Source organism: Equus caballus, chromosome 19 (genome assembly GCF_041296265.1).
Source record: "Equus caballus isolate H_3958 breed thoroughbred chromosome 19, TB-T2T, whole genome shotgun sequence".
Taxonomy (NCBI): Eukaryota; Metazoa; Chordata; class Mammalia; order Perissodactyla; family Equidae; genus Equus; species Equus caballus.
The window spans coordinates 19,662,917-19,686,000 of NC_091702.1; the positions used below are offsets into that span (position 1 = coordinate 19,662,917).

The following is a 23,084-nucleotide window of genomic DNA, read 5'->3' on the forward strand; positions in this document are numbered from 1 at the left end:
ACATTATAATTTTCATGACCAACACTCAGGACTAAAAATAAGACAATTCATTCTGTCTTCTTAACATCGCTGACACTGCAATTCCTGGGCCCTGTCTATTCATGGGCAGTATTATATGGCCAAAATGTAACAGAATCATTTTCTTTCTTAGCTATATCTTATGTGTGCTCTAATGTATAGCCAGCCTTTGAATTATTTTTTTCCCTAAAAAGAGACTTTTTTATATTATAATGACTAAACTTAGACCCTACTGATATTCCCAAAACCACAGTACGGAAACAAGCTGGAAATTGCATTATTTTACCTTCAGAATGGCCAGAACTATTTCAAACTTCAGCCTTTTGATGACTTCATAGGTGAATAAAAATGTGGTTGGTTTTGCTAAAAAAACAAGAAGAAACTTGCAGGCTTTTCCTCTTCTGCAACCCCATCCCAGTAAATACCTAATAATAAAATCAAGAGTTATTTGGGACCTTGATGTTCAAAGGTCAGAGACTCTAAATTTGCTCCACAAACAAAATTTGACGACTCTGCTTGAAAACTTTTTTCCTATTAATATTATAGGATCTGTTTAAAAAAAAGAAAGGCATCTGGACAGTTCATTTGAATGGCCACAAGAGAGCAGTAAGAAATTAAAGCTTAGGAAGATGACTCATAGTCACACTGTATGTATGTGTCTTTTACTATTAGGAAGAATTGAAAGAAAGACCTACTTCTACTCGATCTTAAGCTTAGAAATACAGTTTAGAATTTCAAAGCCCTTTAGGAAAGACAATAGAGATAGCATTTGTAAATTAACTGAAAAGAACCTTGAATTAGAGCTTTTACGAACCTCAAGCTCATGTGTGAAAATAGAAGGAAATAATTGCTTTGGACAAGGGACATCTTGAGCAGTCATCCGGCCCATCCCTTCGGATTATGCAAGCCAGACAGTAAGGTATGTAACGCGTTTACAAAGTCCTTCAGAAGAAGATCTCAGCATCCTGTTCTAGAACATGGCCAACACCTTAAAATGTTAACTATTAGAAAATATATTTTTATGTGTAATCCTATTCACTCATGCTGTAATTTAGCTACTATTTTAAATAACATCTAGGAACACCCTGGATCTTTCCCTAAGGTCCACTCCTATATCTTTATGTGCCCCTGCACTTCTTTGCCCATACAAAATTTACCATTTTTCACTTGGAATTTTGGATGCCATGAATTTTAAAAATGAATTTAAAAATCAAGAATTTGCCAAATGAGCAGTAATAGCCCCAAGATATGAGATTCAGTGAGGATATCAGTCTGAAAAACATTAACAACAGAATAATAATAATAATTAACAATAGAAAAATCGACAAAGGCCATGAACAGGCAATTCACAAAAGTAGAATCTCAGATAGTCAATAAACATATGAAAAAATTGTTCAACTTAACAATAAACATAGAAATGCACATTAAAATGATATACTTTTATATTACTAGATAAGCACAGATGTAAAAGAATTATAGTATCCAGTGTTAACAAGAGAGAAAAGCCACTCACAAACACTGGGGCATATGTTGGAAAAACTTTCATGACGGCAGTTCAGAAATATATATATCAAAAACTTTAGAAATGTGAATTTCCTTTGACCTAGCAATTTCACTGTTAGGAGTTAATCCTATGGAAAGAATTAGACAAATACAAGGATGGATTTTAATAGTAAAAAAATTGGGAAAATAAAAACAAATTTCCCCAACAGGAAAGTTGGTTAAATAAATTAGGGTACAGCCATACAAATGGATTATTAGGCAAATCATTAAAAATACCACATATATATTTATTGGCATTGAAAGCACCTAGTTTATCTTAAGTTAAAATAAGATTGAAATCTTCATAGTATGATTTCGCTTGGGAAGAAATTGTGAAAGATTAAGTAGAAAAATGTCTAGACGATATCCACCAAATAACAATTACCTCTGGGTAATGGGCTCACAGAAGATTTTTTTATTTCTTCTACAGATTCTACATTCTACCTGTAGAATCTACATTTGTTTGTATGTTTTTAATCAATTAACATGTTATGTATAAAATCAGTAAAAACACAAGAAGCTACTTCTATATTGGAAAAAATCCTTAGAAAACCTTAAAAGTTGGTTTGGTGAATTTGTAAGAAGTTTGAAGTTTCGTCTCCACATAGCAAATTGCAATGAAAACGTGGCTGAATAATATACGATCCATAGTTATCTACATTTTATTAAAAATATGAAAAAAATACTTAATAAGCTGCCAGGGTGTACGCAGATGGTGTCTATATGCTGCTAATACAACTAGGTGAAAATTAAAAACAAAAAAATTCAAATGCTTGATTTACTTCATAATGTAAATGGCCTTGGAGAAAAAACCCTCCTCGCCCCTTTTACCCGTGAACAAGCCAGCAATCTGACGTCCAACCTATTTCATTTTTTCTAGATGTTCTACGTGATCAAATTCTTGTTAATTTTCAGACCCAGATTTAACCTGTAATTAATATAATGAAATATGCTTAAAAAGGGCTTTTACTGAATGTAACTTCTGGGTAGCTGAAGAGCTCCTGTGTAACAACATTCCAATTTCTGCAGATTTGGAAAGGAATACTATGTTTCCTATTATAGGCTATTAGCAGTTCCGTACTTTTAACCCTGTTCAAATTATCTCCATGATTTCTAAAATTATCAACTACTGACTATTTTCTATGGATCTAATATGAGAGTTAAACTCAGAATGGACTGCAAGCTAGATATTATCCTCAATTTCAGATGGCAAATAGGCTCAGAGGGGCTCAGAATGTTGCCATGAATGACATTGTGGAACTAGGAGGGTGGCCCCCGCACCCTACAGGCCCCACAGCCGTGCATCCTGCTTTTTTTTTTTTTTTTTTTAACATGGAAGAAGCTCTTTTTTCCCAATTGCTTACTTTTTTCTTCATAGCATTTCCTCAGCCATTTGGGGCCCATTTTTCTCCTACCACTGAACCCCTCCAGATACGAAAAGAAAAAGGCCATGAGATGCCTTTGAAGAACAACTTTTCACTGTTTTTGTAATTTTCTCCCTGCCTATCCTTGTGGGAATTGAGAGTGGGGCTGTGTTGGTGGGTGCGAGGCAAAGCAGCCCAGCAGCCCGGTTCAGAGCCCCCTCCCCAGCTCACCACCAACGGCCTGAATCACCGTGAGGTAATTGCCCACTTATTATACTTTATGGTTCCTTGTTTGTGAAATCAGAACAGGCGTTATTGCCACCCTCTTTGATCGGTTACAACTCCACCCCCCTTAAAAATTTATTTTATCCTTCCTAGAAAAATAAAAATTTGTGTCATGGAGATGTGAAAGCAGAAAAGGAAGCAAGTGCCTCTGTTTTATCCATCACATCTGAAAATATGTCTTTAGCAGCCAATCAAATCGTGTTTGATAGCCAGAGCCTTTAAGTATGCTCGACTGTGTGGCTCCCGGGATGGCTTCGAAGCAGGACGTTGAAGTTCGAATTGCACAATAAAGAGAGCATTGCCATAAATGATGAGTACATGCACTAGTCATTTCCAGCCTTCCTTCTGGCTACCTTTGAAAGGGAATTGCTTCACCATGCCCCGGCCTTTGCCCTCTTTGGTAAAGAGTTTTCTTGAACTGAGGATCTCCTGATTCTTACCACAATCTCTTCCCATCTCCTTTCTTTCCTACTCCCCGAACGCCGCTCTCTTTCCACTGCCAGGCCTTTTGTTTGTGCATGCTTTTACATAACATGCTGAAAACAAGAAAACCAGTTTGAACTTTAAAAAAATCCAAAGGGAACCAAACAGAACAAAGACATTCAAACAGCAAATGGGCAGGAAGGTAGAGACGTGGGTGATGAGGAGGGAAGGGCTGTGGGCGGAGCGGGGGATTAGAAACACTGGGGACTTCCTTTACCATCACCTCCTCGGGCTTTGGGTGAGTCACCAAACATTAATTCCATCTGAAAAAGGGGATGTAAGAACACTTCCTTAAAGAAATTCCATGTGAGTAGATACAGTAAGATGTAAAACCTCTTTCTTTGAAAGATGTTCCTATAAAAACTCAAAGTATTATTTTTAATTCCCAGCTGGCTTAGCCTTCACATTTCAGGAATCATGGGGATGTACCTTGCTGATTTTAAAACAGGGAGTGTTATCACAAATTTTTCTCTTTTTATGTTTAGAAACTTGACTTTTTTAGTAGAATTAACAAGTTATATGGCAAATATGACATTATATAAATATGAGGTTGCTCAACTTAATTAAAATAAAATGTTAGATTCGTATTCTACTAACATTCATGAAGCACCTAGAATGTGTTGGGTTCTCTTTCTAGATACTAACAGAAACTAAATGAATTTAGGGCTCTGGCAAGAATTAACCCACTGTGGAAACAAGGAAATGAAAATTAATGGGTCTTGAGTTAGCTGAAGTAGATTAAGACTCTGAACCAGTCCTGAGATTTTTCTGGCTAGTGGGCTAAGATAAAGTCAATGATGTGGTCTTTCATTCATCAATCCAATGAAAAATGTATTGAGTAGCTATGCCAGGCCAGGCAATAGCCCCCTAAGAATACGATAAAGTCCCTTTCCCAAGGAAGCACACATCCCCATATAGGAAGACAAAAAATAAACAAGTAAGCCAACGAGGCAAATAGATAATATTAGACAGTAGTGAGTGCTGTGAAGGAAATAAAATAAAGTAGTCGAAGGGGAATGTCTCAGAGATTTCTTCAGATAAGGCGGCCCCAGGAAATTTGTCTGCAAGGGTGACACGATGGGTTGGCTGAGACCCAAAGGATGAATGAGAGTCAGTAGGGTTATGATGCAGGAAAAGAGTTCTTCAAGAAGAGGGAACAGCCTTTCAAAGGCCTCAAGGCAGAACCAGGAAGAAAGCCATTGTACATAGAATATAGTGTGCAAAGAGAAGGCGAGTGGTAGGAAGTGAGGTCAGGGAAATGGCGCAACCCAGATCATGTCAGCCCTTTCTGATGTCACAGAAAGGAGTCTGGATGTTGATCAGAGTGCAAGGAGAAGTCATGGGAAGATTCTAGCAGGAAAGAGAAACGATCTTCTTTACCTTCATTTTTGAAAGAAAATTCAGGCTACTGTGTGAGAAATGGATTGTAGGAAAGCAAGAATGAAAGGAAAGAGGTGAGTTAGGAAGCTATATATGTCATCTTAAAAGCTTATATAAGCTTATGTAAGAAGCTTATACAAGAAGCTGTCAAGTCAAGTGAGCAAAAATGGTGCCATGAACTAGATTCATCTTGCGATATTGGGTAGGATTGGGGCCTTTAGGGTACATCCAGAGGTCTTTGGCAATATTCTTTTGAAAGATAACCGTATTGTCTCACCAAGTGAACTTGGCGGTGACAGACAGAATTAAAGCAAAAAACAGATGAGCCACAGCTCTATACTAGAAAAACTTTCGCTCGGAGTTCAAGTCATTACGATTCTGTTCTCCAACCTAAGAGCCTAAGAGCATTGTAGCAGAACTTGGAACGTGGCTACTACTTATTCTGCCTTCACTCCCTTCTACAACCCCTTGGATTCTCAACCTCCCCAACCATTGAAGGCAAAGAAGAGGAAGGTACAGTCAGTAAGTTGCTCATGTTAACATGGAAAATGAGAAGTAGAACTGCTAGCAGAATGCAGGTACTACGTCTGGACTTCAGTAAGGCTGTAATCAGAACCACATTGCTTTGTAACAGGAAATCTGGGCTTCTAAGAACTGCGAAGTGGAGATTTACCAACTGACCTAATCATGCAAAGAAAACGTCAAACTGCAATCACAGATTTTCATACTCCTTTCTGCCTAAAGAGCAGAGGTTGGGGCCCCTGCCCAGGATGGATCACGAAACACACAATTATCCCGGCTCCATGTTTCAGTAAAGAGTTTTGCTGAAATGTGCCAGATATTGTTAAAAATACAAAGAACCCTGTTCATAAACACCAGGCTTTCTACTGATCCAAAAGCACATGTTTATTTGTGTGGTCAGTGGCCTGCATATTTTAAGAATCATGTAAATAATAAAGTCAAACTACTTTATTTGGTAAGAGTGAAATTGATGGCCCCATAATCAGACACATTTGTGGGCTGTTGTATCTGTACATATGCTATTGATAACAACTAGTGACTATCTACATGTGAGAGAATTCATAAAAACATACTTCAAAATTTACATCTTCCTTTATGGGAAAGAAGAACATTTCTCCTCTTTGCTTCATGAACACAATTAGAAAACAGAAATTTTTTAAAAAATAACTATAGTAACTATTAGCTACACTTCCAAGTAAAAAGAAATATAACAGTTTAAGACCCATCAGACCTGAAGTACAAAATCTTTCTAGCCATTAAATATAATCAATATTTGAATGATTTGTTAGGCCTTACCTTAGGGGAAAAAGTAGGTAAGTCCACTTCTGAGATGGAGACAATTGTAGTTCCCCGCATTTGAACCCTAACCAGAAAGAAAATTAAAGTTGAAAAAGTCTTCAATCTCACTGAATAAAGTACCCGATCGTAACTAGTTTTTAGTACATGTAGATGTCTCCTTGAAATGCTTTAGCATTTGCTTTAGACCAATAAATGATTCTTTTTAAAGCCAAAGGTTTGACTGAGTAACCATTTTTTGGCGTGCCCCTGCTCTTCTGTCTATAGAAACCTGCAACCCCCGAACGCAACTCACTGCAAAGAGCTGAGTTCTAGCTAAAGGCATCACCAAGTGTCAACCAATTTTTTAAAAATGCTAAAAGAAAAATCAACATCCATTTTTTTCTATTTACACACGTATTTTTATATACAGTCTATTTTTACATATTTATTTTTCTCAGATCAAGCCAGAGAAAAGTTGAAATGAGCATATAAATAACTGAAAATCATTTTCTGATTTTTGGCAAATCCTAGCTGGTCATTTGCTGATCTTTGCACCTATATCTGGATGGCAGACTTTTCACTTTTGTGCCCAAGAGTTGACATCTCCAGTTGGATCACAGCATGGTTTCTCTCAGAGCCTGCCTGAGACCTCAGGGTGGAGCTCACCAGGCTGCTGCTGCTGCAGAGAGACAAAAGCTGGCTAAGGAGATGAATCCTCCTCTTCCTCACCTACGTGCAAATGGAAGGAAGTTTTTTCATGTGATAGTAAACGTATAGAACAGCTTCTCTAGATCTCATTCATGTCACACTCTCTCAATAAACTGTCAAAGGGAGAAAACTTCCAGGACTGAAAAATACAAAGGTTAGAGAATCTGGAAGTGGTAAAAAAAAAAAAAAAAAAAAAAAGAGAGAGAGAAGTAAAGGTGGCTCATTTGTGTCATGCACATATTATCTAAATAGGCCAATCAATGCAGAATAAGGCCATAACAAAATAGTCAAAATGAAAACGTGAAGTGCTTGATGAAGTCAGGATCAAATCCATATCTCCCCAACTCACCATGTTTCTACCGCCAAGTTATGTGATATATTATGGGTTTGTCCGTGAGCTACAAATTGCACAGGTGGGGGTCAGCATTGTTTTAAATTGTAACTTTATGGGAGAGCTGATTAACGCAAATCACAGGCGGGATGAAACGTTTGGCTTTGATTTGAATTAAGGGCATAGAGGTGCTTTTGGGGCATCAGACCTAATAAAAAGCAAAATCAGGAAACAATACCTTTGATAATTAAAAGGAAAAAAAAAAGGAAAATTGCAATTTTAGGCATACATTTAAAGTTAGGACTCAAATGCTGCTTATTTGCACTCTTATGAGTAAACATGGATCCAGGTTAAAACAAGACCAATATTTGAGCATTAACCAGCAATGTGAATTAAGAAATTTGTCTAAACCTTGATTAGAAATAATTACTCATTAAAATGTTATAATTCATTTTAGCATTCTGCAATTTAAATTATTTTAGTCTTTTCAATATCTTTTTTGGAAAAACCTCAAAATATACTGTTTATAGGCTCACGGTTTAAAAAGGGTCAAGCATATACTCTGGTAAGAAGAAAGACTGACTTACAAGTTTTGAAACTTTCATTGAGTCACATAAGATAAGCAGCTAGTTCTTTCCTGAATGTTAAAGACGACAATGTGTTTTTTCCCAGTTAATTAAAGGGTCAACATCACCATCACTCAAGGAAAATATGTAGTATAAATAACCTTAAAACGTTAATATAAAAGTTACTTTTAAGAATGCATTATTTAATCTATGACATTACTGAGTTATTTCCATGAAGCCTTTAGCTCACTGATTCGTTATTTTGAGATATTAGGGTAATTTAGATTTATCTAATAACTAAATCCAGTGATGAATATATTTATACGTATTGTCTTTATGTCAGTCCAGGGAGTTAGAATAACAGTTGCTGCCAAGAAAAAAAGGCTGGAGTAAAACCAATTTAAATAATTTAGAGATGAATGGTTCCACTCGTGTAATTATCAGTTGTCTCTTTTCCAAATGAGATCTTGAAGAATATCCTGTTTTACTTGAATATTCATCCTCAAACAGTTTTAATTACTTTCCTTTTCCCATTACTACATTCACGCTTCTAAGCTAGAGATGATGAAAAATAAATAATTTGCTTCTACATCATTATTCAGTTTTAGAATTATGAATGACCTACCTGGATAACGGGTGATTTTGCATTTGCTGTCAAGCATCTCCAATGACCCTTATGCTAAACCTACAGGATAAGGGGCATTTGTGAAATAAACAAAGAGAAAAAACAGGAAGCAATAACTTGTTTTATTTTCGTACTTATTTTGTGAATAGGGGACTCCCTGGCCTGACTCAAGGTTTGGATTTACTTTTAAAAAATATTGAATCATGTTTTAGAGTAGATTCTGCGACTACAAGGGTGTTTCTTACTACTGAGTCATAATGTCTGCAAGGACTAGAAAGGATTCTTTATATTTGCTGTTTGTGTGTTTTAAGTGTTCTAAATTTTCTTTCCCAAACCAATGGAAGTATACAAATGTTGCATTGTAAATGCACACAATGGTGTGAGCTAACCTGAAATAATACGACTGTTGTTGACTGTGACTCTTTTTTAAAAACATTTTCCCCCCACAGCTGCTTCTGACTTCAGTTTTGAAACATTATTTCCGTGCACATCCATGAATTATTTAGAATCCCTTAGTTTGTAACTCTCCTCTGCGCCCGCTGGTTGCAACACTGCGCCGCTGGTTGCAACACAGGTTTTGAAGTATTGTTCTAAGAAAGATAAAGCACACACAAGACTGAATTCCACAAAAGTCTCCTATTTAAGTAAACAGAGTTCTCTGTAACTGCTTTACTTTCCACATTGATTTAATTGTACAGTAAAGTGACTGCATAGTTCATTCGTTTGAATGTAAAGCAATGTAAAATGAGAGTTTGGGTAAGTACAGTTTGTATAAATATAATGGAAAACAGTAAAGAATAATTTTGTATTATAAAAATTAAATCTAGAAACTTAAAAGTCTCCACCTTTTATCTAACTAAGAGCCGTCAAGGATGATCCAGCTGTCTAAAAAGTTTCCCCACCTACATTTTACAAGTTAGTTTTATTCTAGCATCTGTTTTTAAATATCCAAACATCTGGTTTAGGCGCCAGCCCGGTGGTGCAGCAGTTAAGTTCTTGCCCTCTGCTTTGGTGGCCCAGGGTTCACCAGTTCGGATCCCAGGCATGGACCTACACACCACTTATCAAGCCGTGCCGTGGCAGGCGTCCTACATATAAAGTAGAGGAAGATGGGCACCAATCTTAGCTCAGCGACACTCTTCCTCAAACAAAAAGAGGAAGATTGGCAACAGATGTTAGCTCAGGACTAATCTCCCTCCAAAAAGAAAAAAAAAAAATCTAGTTTAGAAAAGTGTTCTTTGTTGATATAAATGATAGTCTCAATTTCTTCAGCAAAGAAAATGACATTAAAACATCGTTTGCTATCCAAAAGAAAAATGAAAAACTAATCAAATGTCACATTTCCCACAAAGATGATCATGTAGAGTCTACGTTGTCGATCAGCCATCCCTTTATTTGGAGGGAAATCAACACCATTTAGGCGCAACGGCACTAAGAAGCATGGAATGGAATCTTTCTTTCCAAATGAAACCTACTTTTCTTTGCTTTCTCTTTTCACTCTTTTCTTTGTTTTTTTTACTCCTTTCCCTTCTCTTCTCTCCCCATAACTCTTTACGTGCCATTGAAGTTTTGGCCTTCTCACCACTCAACTCAAGTGGAGCATCTAGGACCAAAGAAATTTTTCTATTTGACTTGAATTTTCATCCAGACGATTTGCATCCTATAGACACAACACCATTTTTCAAAATAAGATCTGGCAACATTCAACTGTGGGGTTCAACTGCAGATGCCAAAAATGCTAGGTGCTGTGATGGAGTTTTATAGTGTCTAGTGGAAAAGCTCATAAGTGAAATTCTTTCTCCATCAACTTTCTTATATGAAAAGGATCAATTTTTAAAAATAAACTCAAGTTTATGGAAGAATCATCAAACACAAAGGCATGGTTCCTTAGGGCAAAGTGTCTCAGTTAAGACAGATTTTTACAATTTGCTTCTATTCCAAACGTTTGATCATTTTACTATGTTCGAGGGAGTTAAAACTTTCTCTTCTGATACTTCTTGCATTCTCCAATAAATGTTGTTTATAAAAACTGTAAACAAATCTCACTGAATGCATAAAATTGCCATGTAAGAATATAGCCTAAAATAGTCATTTTCAAAAGTATTTAAATAAAGTGTAAGGTTACAGTAGCATTGTAGATTCTTAAAAACAAGTTTTAGAAACTTGTCCTGATAGTCCAGCTATGAAAAAGATATTCTAGAGGCACTTTAATAACAACTCCAGATTCCTCAGTGACAGAAATTAATAATATGTAATAATATAAAATATTTTAGGAGATTTTTAAAAATAAAATCTACATATTTAAATCTACATATATAAACATGCAGATTTTGTTTTTTAATTGCTATTAAATTTTAATTTGCACTAAATTTTTTGTCAACAAACTTTAAGGAATTCGTTATGACACTTTGAAAATGAGTTTTGATATAAATATGAATTTTTTTTAAGGATGTGAAGTTCCCAAATTGTTTTGAATATTGTTTTAGGAATGTCCTTAACTTTATAGTTCAGTGCTGTCAATAGTATAAAAATGATTTAAATTGCAACTTAAGCTAAAAAATTAACATCGTTAGATATTTTAGTGTTAAGTACCAAATTATTCATTAGCTCTTTCCGTTACAGAATAAAATAATATAGTATCTTGGGGAAATAATATTGGTAGTTTTTCTCAGTAAGTAGACTGGTATGTACTCCCCCGTCTTTCCATGGTGTGAGCACAAACAGGAAGCACAAAATATATTTTTATAAACGTGTTTGAAATCTTTTTTCAAGAGCTGGAGCAGACTTCGCATGTATGGCTCTCAGCTGTTTGTTTGTTTGTTTTTTGGACAGGATGTAGTAGTAACTTCCTACAATTTTAACTCATTTGAAAAATATGCTTATTCCAAAAGTCTTAATGGCAAAAGATAAAACCAAGAATCGTTGACACATTTATAGCAGGAAATTTGAAAATTATACGTGCTTTTTGTAAGGAAATTTTCCTTTTTTCCCCAAATGTCTTTGCAGACAAGATAGAGCTCGTGATAAACAAAATACGTCTCCCATTAAAGATCACATATTAAATAGGTAGTTAATCCAAGGTTTGATATTCTCCACCTTTTCTAAATTATTTGGAAATACTTTTCAATGTCAAGGAACACTTCATTTATTTATATTTACATAATGTTTAAAAAATTATAATGCACGTTTAGCCAATTTTACTTAAGTAAAATTATACAACTTCTGACTAACACTGTGTGCTTTTGTTTTGAAAGGAAAAAATACGGTTACGTACATTGTTGGGATGTATTTATAGAGCATTTTTATTGTTGAGTTATGCTTTTAGGGCTTTAGGAACATTTGAGAACAATAATCAGTAGTGTGTAATGGTATTGTTAGTGGAGTCCTTTCTATTGAATTTTCAAGATGTTGTAAAATGAGATTATGTGAGTAGCACCTCTGGACACTTTTTCCCATCATTGTGTTGGTATCAATCGCTGACTTCCACCATTTCTCCGGGTATTAAATAGAAACACTGTTTCCCACTGCCTTGATTGGAGGGTTTATAATACATGACAGAACTGATAACCCTACTGAGATTAAGCATTGTAATCTTATGAAAGCTACATGAAACCTGCAGCTCCAGAGAGTGTCTCCAAGACAGACCTGAGAAGGAAGTCCTACTTTCATTTCTTCTTTTGACAAAGCATTTCTCCCCTAAGCAAATCTGACCCAGAAAGACAGTGAGAAACCCGATGTCTTCTTTAGCTTCAGCCACAGTCAGGCAGCCGTTCCACTGGCAGAGGCAACCTTTGCCAGATGCCGACGCTAATGCCTCTGTGCAGAAAATGTGGCGCGCGATCACTTTCTGCGCGAGGACAGATTGCCAACACACACCGGATCAGTTTGCAACTGGCAGGGCTCAGCATGGCTGGAAATTGAACTATGTATGAAAAAGGGTGTCTATTCCTGGCTCTGCCCTTGAAGTCATCTATAACTATGGAAAAAGCCTTCTCACATTTGCTTCTCAGTTTCTCACACACACAAAAAGAAAATGAAATTTAATCAGTCCTTGACTCTCCTCTATAAGGAGCTGTGGGGATCAGATGTTAAAGAATCATTTAATCTGATGCATTGAGGGTGGTATACCAGTTCATGAGGCCTGGCTGCAAAGACCAACAGCTCTACACCCGAACACTAGTATTTTAAAGATTTTTGCTACGTTTTTATCATCCTCACTGGTCTTGGGCGTCTATCCATGACCAGAAGTACAGAAATGGCAGGCCCTCTATGCTCCTCTCCCTGGACTAATCTTACAAAGGCAGCTGTCTCAAAGTGGCCCTGGAAAGTGCCTTGTCAGCAGAGAACTGTTACCTACAGCTGAATCGCTTTTTTACATCTTTCCACTTCTCATTTACTGTTACTGTCCTTACTCCTGTTATCCCTTTTCCAAATCCACTCAATTCACCCAGTTTGCATTATCTTAGAAGCTTAGTCCCCAGCCAGCTTCCATGGGGTCCTGGATCAGGAATCCTCTTTCCTCTCTCAAAGTGTGTGTTTTACATTTCATTTTGATAGGAAGATATCAGCTGACCCATTGCAAAGACTATAAGCTAAGGTTTGAGTAGCTGGCGACTCATTATCTGCCCTGTAGGAGTATTTTCATTTTACCAGTTGACAGTGTCTTAATCCAAAAGAATTTTTTCATAGTACTTTTTTTCTAAAAGCTTATTTGTGCTAAAAAAAAAAAAGTTCAAGTACAGAAATTTTCTGAAAAGATATTTAGTTAACTGCAAAGTTACAATGGATTGTGATAACCTTATGCTACTCTGAGCTTGTCAAATTGTATATGAAGTGTTTCATTTAATTCTGGCCTTCTTATTCTAAAGGGATTAACAAATCATAAGGTACTCAGATAAGCATGACAGAATAGGGGAGAAGTCTAAAAATCAAATCATGTTAGGAACAATTAAGGTAACTATGGATGTTTTGTGTGGAGAAGGCAAGACTTGGAGAGGGGGCACCCCCATGGTCTTCGATGGACAGTGATATCATAGAGGAATTAGGCTTGGTCAGCATTGTTCCCAAGGATCACACGAGTTTCAGGAAGAAAGATGCAGCTCAATGTATAGAAGGAAACTTTATCCACTGGACCTGTTAAAAATGAGAATCTTCTTCTTCATAAGAGTATCTGAGACAGGCATCAAATTGTTGCACTGACCAAAATCCCACTCTAATACATTTGTTAAAAAGTAGATTTTTGAAAGAGAAAACAATAAGGAGACACTCACAGAACTCAAGTGCAGGCAGTGCAGTCAGGCTTCTCCATTAGACTACAAATGCCACCCTAACCCCACTCACCATTATCTCTCATCTGAAATATTTCAAATGTCTCCTAAGTTGTCTTCCAAGGTCATTCTAACCCCATTTTCCACACCGCAGCTAGAGCGACTTTTCCAACCAGTTCTGACCATGCTGTCACTTGTTTAAAACAAGATGTCAGACTCTAAGTTCAAAATCAAATATCCTTCAAGAATCCACACGGTCTGGATCTTGCCAGTCTCTCTGCACACGTGATATACCACCTTGCTCCTTTCTCTCAGAACTCCAGCTATACAGTTTACTTTCAAAAATGGAATTATATCACGTTTTCCATCTCCTCAAGACCTTTGAACTTGCTGCTTCCTGTAACAGGACACTTCGTTCTACCACCCTTAGGCTAGATAACGTCAACTCAGCCTTCACATTTCAAATTAAGTATTACGTCTTCAGGGAGATCACCCCTGTTGAATGCTGGCTCCCATGGCACATTGTTATTACTCTTTTGCAACATTCAACACAGTTGAATTCACTAATTCAATGTCTGTCTCTCCCATCAGAGGATACGATCAATGAGGACACCTGCTAATGACTTCAAGGCAAGGACAGTGCTTGACATAAAATATGACTCAACAAATGTTTGTGGAGGGAATGAATTAACGGTAAGTCTAAATCTAACACCAGGCATTCTGAAGATGTGAAACTCTAATTTTCTTACATTTTCAGAGACGATGAAAACTTCTCACTTCTTAAAACCTGTAAACATGACTAGGGAAAACAAGACACTTTGTGAAAACCTCTAAAACCAAGAGTATATTTTAAAAGTGTTAGATTATTTCTCCACTAAAAAGAAAAGCAATAAAAATTTTATTTGGTTTATGTTTGGTGTAACTAAATATTACTATAAAGACATCTCACACAAGCAGGAAAAATAACAGATTTTAATTCTTTCAAGAAATTTATATATCAAGCACCTAATATGTGCCAGGAACTATTCTAGATATTTTAGTTATAGTGTGAAAATAACAGAGAAGAGTCCTCACTCTCATGGAGTCTATATTCTAGCAATATAGCATGGCTAATCAAATCTATAAAAATAGAAAAAAAAAAGACTGAAGTGTTCACCCAGACTTAGCCAGATTTCGTAAAACTTAAATATTTCTGAATTGATCTATAAAATAAAAGTTTTTTTCTCTTATCCATTAATCTCTTAGGGAATCTCCTAGATGCTGCATAGAGACGCAAGGATAAAACTTCTGATAAATGCTGAAGCACGAGTAGATGTAATCTACTGTAGACTTGCCATTACAGAGATTTATGCCTAAATAGGTAAATATTATTTGAACTTGGATAACTTAAACATTTCAAAGCAACAGAAGGCTAAGATTTTCATGCATCGCATACTAAATAATTCTACCAAAGAAGTTTACAAGGAATAAGTTAATTTTGGTGATCTTGCCCCTCTTCAACCTGTAGCAACCAGGATTTAAACCAAGGGACAATGACAAGGCTGGTGACAAGGTAGCAGAGAGATCACAGGGAGAGCAAGGTGCCTAACAGTCCTTGGATCAGATTAGTCATGAGAATATGTGAGAATCTAGAAGCCAAGAATTGAAAAGAAACCATGGAAAATGGGGTGATATGATATCCTTTTTAATCTCTTTTGTTTTAATTTCAAGGGATTCTATCCTGGTTCCAGTCAAACAATAGACTCTGCAAGAGCAAAGTTCACAACACAATAGGTGCTCCAAAATGGATGTCAATGTGAAAGGAAATCAGGCCACTTACAAAACAGAATGTTACCTTTTATGTTAAAATTCAAGCCAAATTTAACCCAGAGAAGACAATTCTGAACATAATAGAGTGCTATGGCTTCTTGCATTGGTTCAATCAGAACCCACAAATATGCCTAACAGAAGCCGTCAAAGCAATATCTGATAATACTAAGAAGTTGTCATTCATTCATTCATTTGACAAATATGTATTGGGTGCCCACTGTATATTAGGCCCAGTTTTAGGCACTGAGGATAAAGAATGGAATAAAACAAAGCCTGACCTTACATAAAGTCCAATCTAGTGTGGAAGACAAACATATAGCAAATAAATAAATACATGTCTAATCCAATGTAAGATGAGGATGTGCTATGAAAGAAAATATGTAGATAGAGAGATGGATAGATAGATGGATAGATAGATAGATAGATGTCTAGCATCTCTTTCTTTCTCTCTCTCTCCAGAATTTGACTACTTTTCCTAACCTTCTTTTACTCTTTGTCAAGCCACTACAATGTCTTGTCATGATCCAGTGTAAGGAGATAGAAAGTGCTGGGAGGTGGCATTTAGGATGAGGTGGGCAGGTGTGGCTTGTCTGTTAAGGTGACTCTTATGCTAGAGAGGAATGAGTCAGGAGAAGCATGTTCAGGGACAAGTATGGAGAGGTAGCTGGGGCCAGATCGTGAGGACACTATGGACTATCTATTTATCTAGGCTCAGAAATAAAATTTGGTGTTAGATCACTGCTGACCAATTGGCAATGAAGACCCCATCAAGGATGTAAGGAGAGCACCAATGATCCCTGATTTTCAGAAGTGGTGCAGTTGTTAGAACATTCACTGGTAGTGCATTTGGATGGAATGTTGTGATAAGCAGCCTGTGAGATGGTCTCCAGTGATCCTTGCCTTCTGATATTCATGCTCTTGTGCAGTTCCCTCTTGCACTGAATCAGGGTGATCCATGTGCCTAATGGAATACCACCAAAATGATGGTGTGTGACTTCTGAGGGTAGGTTAGTAATGTGTTGAAGGTTATACCTTGGTATCTCAGATTGCCCTCTCTGGAGGAAGCCAGCTGCCATGTCATGAGGACACTCAAACAGCTCTGTAGAGAGACCCTGCGACTTAAACCCAACAGCTAGCAATAATTTGCCAGCCATGTAGAAGTGACTGTTGTTGCTCCAGTCAAATCTGTACATAAGCAAAGATTTAGCTGACATGCAACTGAACTTCATGACAAACCCTGAGCCAGAGACCACTCAACCAATCAATTCCAGAATTCTAGATTCAAAGAAACTATGGGACATAATAAATGTTTATTGCTGTTTTAAGCCACTAAATGTGGAGAGTGACTTGTTATGCGTTAACAGATAACTAATACAGATATTGATGGGAGAGAATATATTAAAAGATTCAATATATCAGATGTTTGAGAAGTACTGAGGAAACAATAATTATAAGAATTATTAAGTTGTATAGCTACTGATATGAGCAATAGATGCATTGGACAAAGAAAATAAAAGGCTGGCCAGGATTATTCACCACTTAGAGACTAGTGTGAAAGTCAATGAATCTCTTTGATTTCAGATTGGGTCTCCCAATCTGAAAATGAGATTCTCAGCTCCTGCAGCCAGAAGGCAGAAAAGGTGAGGATCAAACCCAGAGCTTAATTGTAAGAGTAATAAAGCTCCAAAAGAGATTCAATTTTCAAATATGGCAAGTCTGCAATGCCCAGGTCAGGACCTTTGGTGGGAAGCAGTGGGATGCTAAGACTTGGAATGAGGATATCAGGGTTGATGAATTAAAACATCTTGGATCCCCAGATTCTCCTGAACCCTCTGGATGTGTGTAAGTGGCTCACCCTCTCAGTTCAAGGCTAACACTTCTCTCCTGTCTGAAAATAATGCAAAGGTTTCTGCCTTGTAGGGCAACACATTCCCCCTCAGGATCCACCTCCTGTAATGTCTTCTAAGCCAATAACTGGACTTGAGCCTTAAAATAACCTAGCCAGGGAAAGGCTAGGGTCAACTAAGGAAGGAAAGAGCCTATATTTCAAAGACATGGCAAGACCTAACTTAGATGTGCCCAAAGGTGGCAGGAGAATAAGTACAAGACTAGATCCTGAGGATGTTGGATTAAGGAGGGTGGAATATAAAGTTGAATAAGGAAGAGTTTATTAACATGGGAACATTCTGCCATTACACAGGATTTAACACCCTGGCAAATGATCTTGGGAGATAGAGCTAATATGCTGCTAAGGTGGCTCTTGGAAGTTTGTCGATAGTGTGGGCCTATGATAAGTGAGGTACATTTGCCAGGCTATCATGGCAGATGAGGAAGAAGAAATAAAAAAGGCTGGGAGAAATGGGCATATATTTCAACAGGCTAGAAAGCCCACTAGATGACAATTCTGTGGGAAGGGCAGAGGACATTGTTTTCCAAGATAAGAAGGAGTGTGCAGGTCAGAGGGGAGCCAGCTCAGTAGTGGCTGTCCTCTATAGGTCAAGCTGACACTAGGAGATTCTTCTATAGGACTGTGCTTCCTGATAACAGGAGGGATGATAGGAGCCAAAATAATAGCAGAGGCAAGGTGGGAAAAATTATTAGAGTGACTACCAATGTTGGTGAGGCAGCTGAGAGTACATCTAATAGGCATTGACATGTTTATTTTTCACCTTCTCCAAGTGAATGGTGTAGGCTCAGGTCTGGAAACTGGGCAAAGCTGGGATCCTGGAGGATGACAATGTGCTATTAAAAACTCAACCAAGTAGTAGCCCACTTGCATCTGCTGTGCCAGATATGGTATCTTTGCTAGAACAGATTAATAAAATCTCAGGTACATTGAATATGGCCATTGATCTCATAAATGCATTCTTTTCTAATCTTATCAGAAAGGAAGATCAGGAACAGTTCACATCCACTTGAGACCGACAATGACATGTGTGTATAATCTTGTCCTCAGGGCCATGTCAACTCATCTATTCCCATCAGAGGATGGTCCAAAGGACCTGGACCGTATGGATATTCCGCAGAAAATCATATTGGTCCAATATATTGATGATGTCATATTAATTAGAAAGAATGATCAAGAAGTAGCAAGTACGTTGGAGATCTTGGTGAGACACGTGCATTCCAGGGGTTGGAGAGAAACCCAAAGAAGACTTGGGGATCTGCCATATCAGTGAAGATTTTTGAGATGCAGTGATCCACGACATGTCAGAACTTCCCATCTAATGTAAGGAGCAAATTATTGCATCTCACCCCTGTCACCACTAAGAAGAAAGAAAAATGCATAGTAGGCCTTTTTGGGTTATGGAGATAGCATATTCTACATTTAGGGATACTGCTCTGATTCAAATATTGAATACACAAAAGGTTAACAGCTTTGAGTAAATTCAGAGCAGGAAATGGTTCCATAGAAGATACAGATTATGATGCAAGTGGACCTGGTCATTTGGCCACATGATACGGCAGACCCTATCGTATGAGAGGTATCTGGAGGACAGAGATGCTGTATGGATTTTATGGTAAGCCCCGATGGGACTGTTACAACATGGATCCTTAAGGTTCTGAAGCAAAACCATGACATTTGCAAATGAGAATTACGTGGCTCTTGGATACTAGCTCCTGGCTTGCTACTAGGCCATTGGAGATACCTGGACATGGTATATCAGGTGGCCATGTGGCCAGAGCTACCCATGACAAACTGGAATCTTCTAGACTCACAAAGTCGTAAGATTGGGTAGGTCCAACAGCAATCCATCATTAGATGAAAGTGGCACATCCAGGGTTGTGATGAGCATGGCAAGAAGGCATAAGAAAACTCATAGGCAGGTGGCTCAGACCCCCATGGCGTCCAACACTATTGTATAAGCATTTCTTCCTCAGCTCACACCTATCTATGGTCATATGGTGAGAGGAGACAGGTCCCTTACAGCTTGATGAGGGAGGAAGGAAAGTACTGAAGTAGGTTCATGGATGGATTAGCTCAAACTGTGCAGGCCAGAAGTAAATTACAATTTCTTTACCACCTCACTAATGGGTAGTACTGAGAGAGTGGTGGTGGAATATTCTCTTAACGAGAAGATCTTTAGGTAATAAACCTGATCATCATGGTCACTGGATCACCTACTTTGTATGGAAAAATTAGTGGTCCAAGTTGAAATGTATACAGTCTTGTAACCGATTTGATTGGTTATTCTGGAACCTGACAGAGAAAGATTGGCAGGTCAGGGACAGGAAGGTTTAGGAAAAAGAAATATGGATGGCTTAATGTGAGTGGCGGTGAAATATGAAAGTATCACATAATGTCACTCACAAGACAACATCTGCCAGAGAAAAGGCCCGAAACAACAAAGTAGAAAGAATGACTCAGTCAGTTAACATCACCCTTCTTGTCATTGGCAGCTTCAGTTCTTAAATGCATGAACAATATATGTGTGAATGGAATAGCCTGATAAGAGGAATAGAGATTCTGCATGAGACCAAAAACATGAGCTCTCCCTCACTGTACCTAATCTAGCTACTGCCACTGCCAAATGTCCAAACTGTCCTCAGTGGAGACCAACATCAAGTTTTCTATATGGTACCATATTTCAAGGAGAAAAATTTTGGTGGAAAGTTAATGATATTGGACCCCTTCTACCTTGAAAGGGGCAGCAAATAATCTTGAGAAGAATCAACATATATTCTAAGTATGGATTTGCCTTTTTTGCCTGATGGCCTCAACCAGCACCATTAGCTGAGGGGTACTGTGTTTCATCACTAACATGGGATCCTACACAACGTCATATTGGACTAAGGGATATTCTACAGCGAACAGAAGTATGGCACTGGGCACATGACCATGGGATTCATTGGCAGTATCACATACTGCACCACCCAGTTGGCTTGATAGAATGATGGAAGAGTGTAGTTAAGGGACCAGCTTGGAGATGATACAATATGAAGATAGGGCACCATCCTCCATGATGCAGTATATAACCTAAATCAATGATCATTACATGGTGCTCTGTCTTCAATATGTAGAATACCTGAGTCCAAGAATAGGAGTGTCCCACCATGACTCCTAGTGACCTGGGGAATGTGTGCTTTCCATATCTGCAGGTTTAGAGGCCCTGATTCTTGAAGGGAAGTGCTTTGACTAGAGAATATTATACTAAACTTTAAGTTGTAGATGCTGCCTAGTCGCTTTGGACTTTTCATGTCAAGAGACCAGCAGCAAGGAAAGAGGTGACTGTGCTAGCAGGGATAATCAAGCCTGATGGTCAGAAGGAGGGAGAGTTGCCATCACACAACAGGGAAGAATATGTTTGGTGCTCATGTGATCCACCCGGGTGTCTCTTGACACTTCCTTGCCATTTTTGTTGGTAAATGGAGAAGTGAAGCGGCCCGGATTGAGGAAGTCATGGTGACCATGAAATCAGACCTCTAAGAGATAAGAGTCTGGGTCATCCCCACAGGTGAAGTCACATACACCAGCATATGTACTAACCAGGAGAATTTAAAATAGGTGATAGAGGTGGGAGATTATGAATATCAGTTGCAGCTTCAATCCTAGTTATAGCAGTAGCAGCTGTGGTTCATCCTGCTAATGTTCTTTTTTTTAAGTTTCTCCAGGAAAACATACCCAACAGGATCCTGAAGGAGTTTCTCCCAGAAAGTGGATCCAAGCAATGCCAACAGTGGTCCCTAGGGATTCTGTGATGGGCTATGCGTATTTTCCCACTTCAGTACTAATCATTTAGTCCTTCAGCTACTGGAAATTGCCCTCAGATGAATCAGCCACCTTACCCAAGACCGTATTTCCTTCTCAGGACCAGCCCTCACCCAATGACTTGTTGATGCTGGATGTAAAGGACCAACCTCCTTGCCACAATTTGGGACAACTCTAAAGGTCGTCTCAGCTCCAAAGCTCTTCACAAAAAGAACTGAGATCTTTGTTGTAACTGCATCACAGCTGAACTTTTCTCTCCCCCGAGTCCTACCTCCTTCAATCCCGAAGGTATTGATTCCACCCACACTTCCCCAATAAACTTCCTGCATACAAATCTCCACTTCAAAGTCTCTTTCGCAGAGATCCCAACCTATGCCACAGGATTAGGTATTATTATTATTGTTGTTATTAGGCACTTAGCATGCATTAATTTAATTCTATCTCCCCAAAATAAACTATGAGGTTAATATTAAAGTAACCGTTACGGCTGAGGAAAGTGATACCTACAGAAGTTAAATACGTTACCTAATAACACACAGTCTATAACTGGTGGAGTCAGGGTTTGAGCCAGGTCAGCAAACTTCTCAAGCCTGTGTGAAGTGTTATGAATAGCTGAGTACTGCTGTCAGAGGCAATAGTGGGAACAAGGATGTAGATAAATAGACAACTTGCACAGAATATCCCATGAAGAGCAGTACTGAGTGGTGGCTGAAGCTCGGGGACAGGAGGAGGGGTAGGGGGAGATAAGTCAGAAAAAGACGGAAGAGTTCTAATTGGGATAAGCCATGAATGCCACAGCAGACGTGGATTTACCCAGGTTCTGCAGAATTCTCACTCATTCTCTTATCACTCAAAAGGAAAAACAATACGGCTTCTTGACAAGGGGAAAGCTAATGGAAACATTACCTTCGCCCCCTTAATTCTGTTACATCTTTGCCAGGTATGAGAAATGGCAGGGGGTGGAGGGAGAGGTGTGTGGCACTAGCATAGAAAGAAATCCAAAACCCCCCTCCCAGGGGCTCACAGGGCGAAGGTGCCAGTCGTGGAATGCCGCACTCCGAGCCTCCTGTGTTTATTCAGCCCTGGGGCTGAGGTTTGCCTTGGAGTTGTAACCTTTATAAGGGGTTTGCTTAATGACAGAATTATTCAGCTGCATACCTCACCCCAATTAGAAAAAGGCTGTTTGGATTCTAATTGGCCTTGACACAAGTCTGCTTAAAGAGATTCCCCAAGAATTATAGAGCTACTTTCAGAGTTTGACTTGGCCGGGAACATGAAATGTAACACGGTTTTTTGAATTTTCTGCACTTACCATGAAACGACCAAGCCACAGGTATCAAACATGCTTTGTTTTGTGTTATAATCACATTACAAATTGAACATTTCCACATGTGCGAGTTGGCAAATCTAAAATGAATGATTATGAAGATTGTAATTACATAGATCAGGTATATATGGTCTACATATTTTCACTCACACAAAAGTGTATTTTCTCAAGTCCCTAGACATCCATGTGTAGTGTGTTTATAGGATGTAAAACCATCATCCTATATATAAACCGAAAATGTATATTTTTAAACAGTTATCACCAGGTCAGGTGATAAGTCGACATAATATTTGGAAGGTGTAAATACCAGGAAGGGATAGAGATTCCTAAGTTAACCATGAGGAAATGAGTAACAATAATAGGTTGAAAT

At 38.1% G+C, this 23,084-nt stretch overlaps 1 long non-coding RNA gene across 2 annotated transcripts; it reads left to right on the plus strand.

The window, feature by feature from the left end:
- The first annotated feature begins 667 nt into the window (after positions 1-667).
- On the plus strand, positions 668-21,721 carry LOC106781994 (uncharacterized). Of its 2 annotated transcripts, none has more exons than XR_001378820.3 (5): positions 668-937; positions 14,460-14,561; positions 15,114-15,228; positions 18,634-18,906; positions 21,282-21,721. It is a non-coding gene; the product is annotated as an uncharacterized lncRNA (long non-coding RNA). The 2 variants fall into 2 exon arrangements; XR_002801705.2 differs by having other exon boundaries at positions 676-937; positions 21,291-21,721.
- The last annotated feature ends 1,363 nt before the right edge of the window (positions 21,722-23,084 follow it).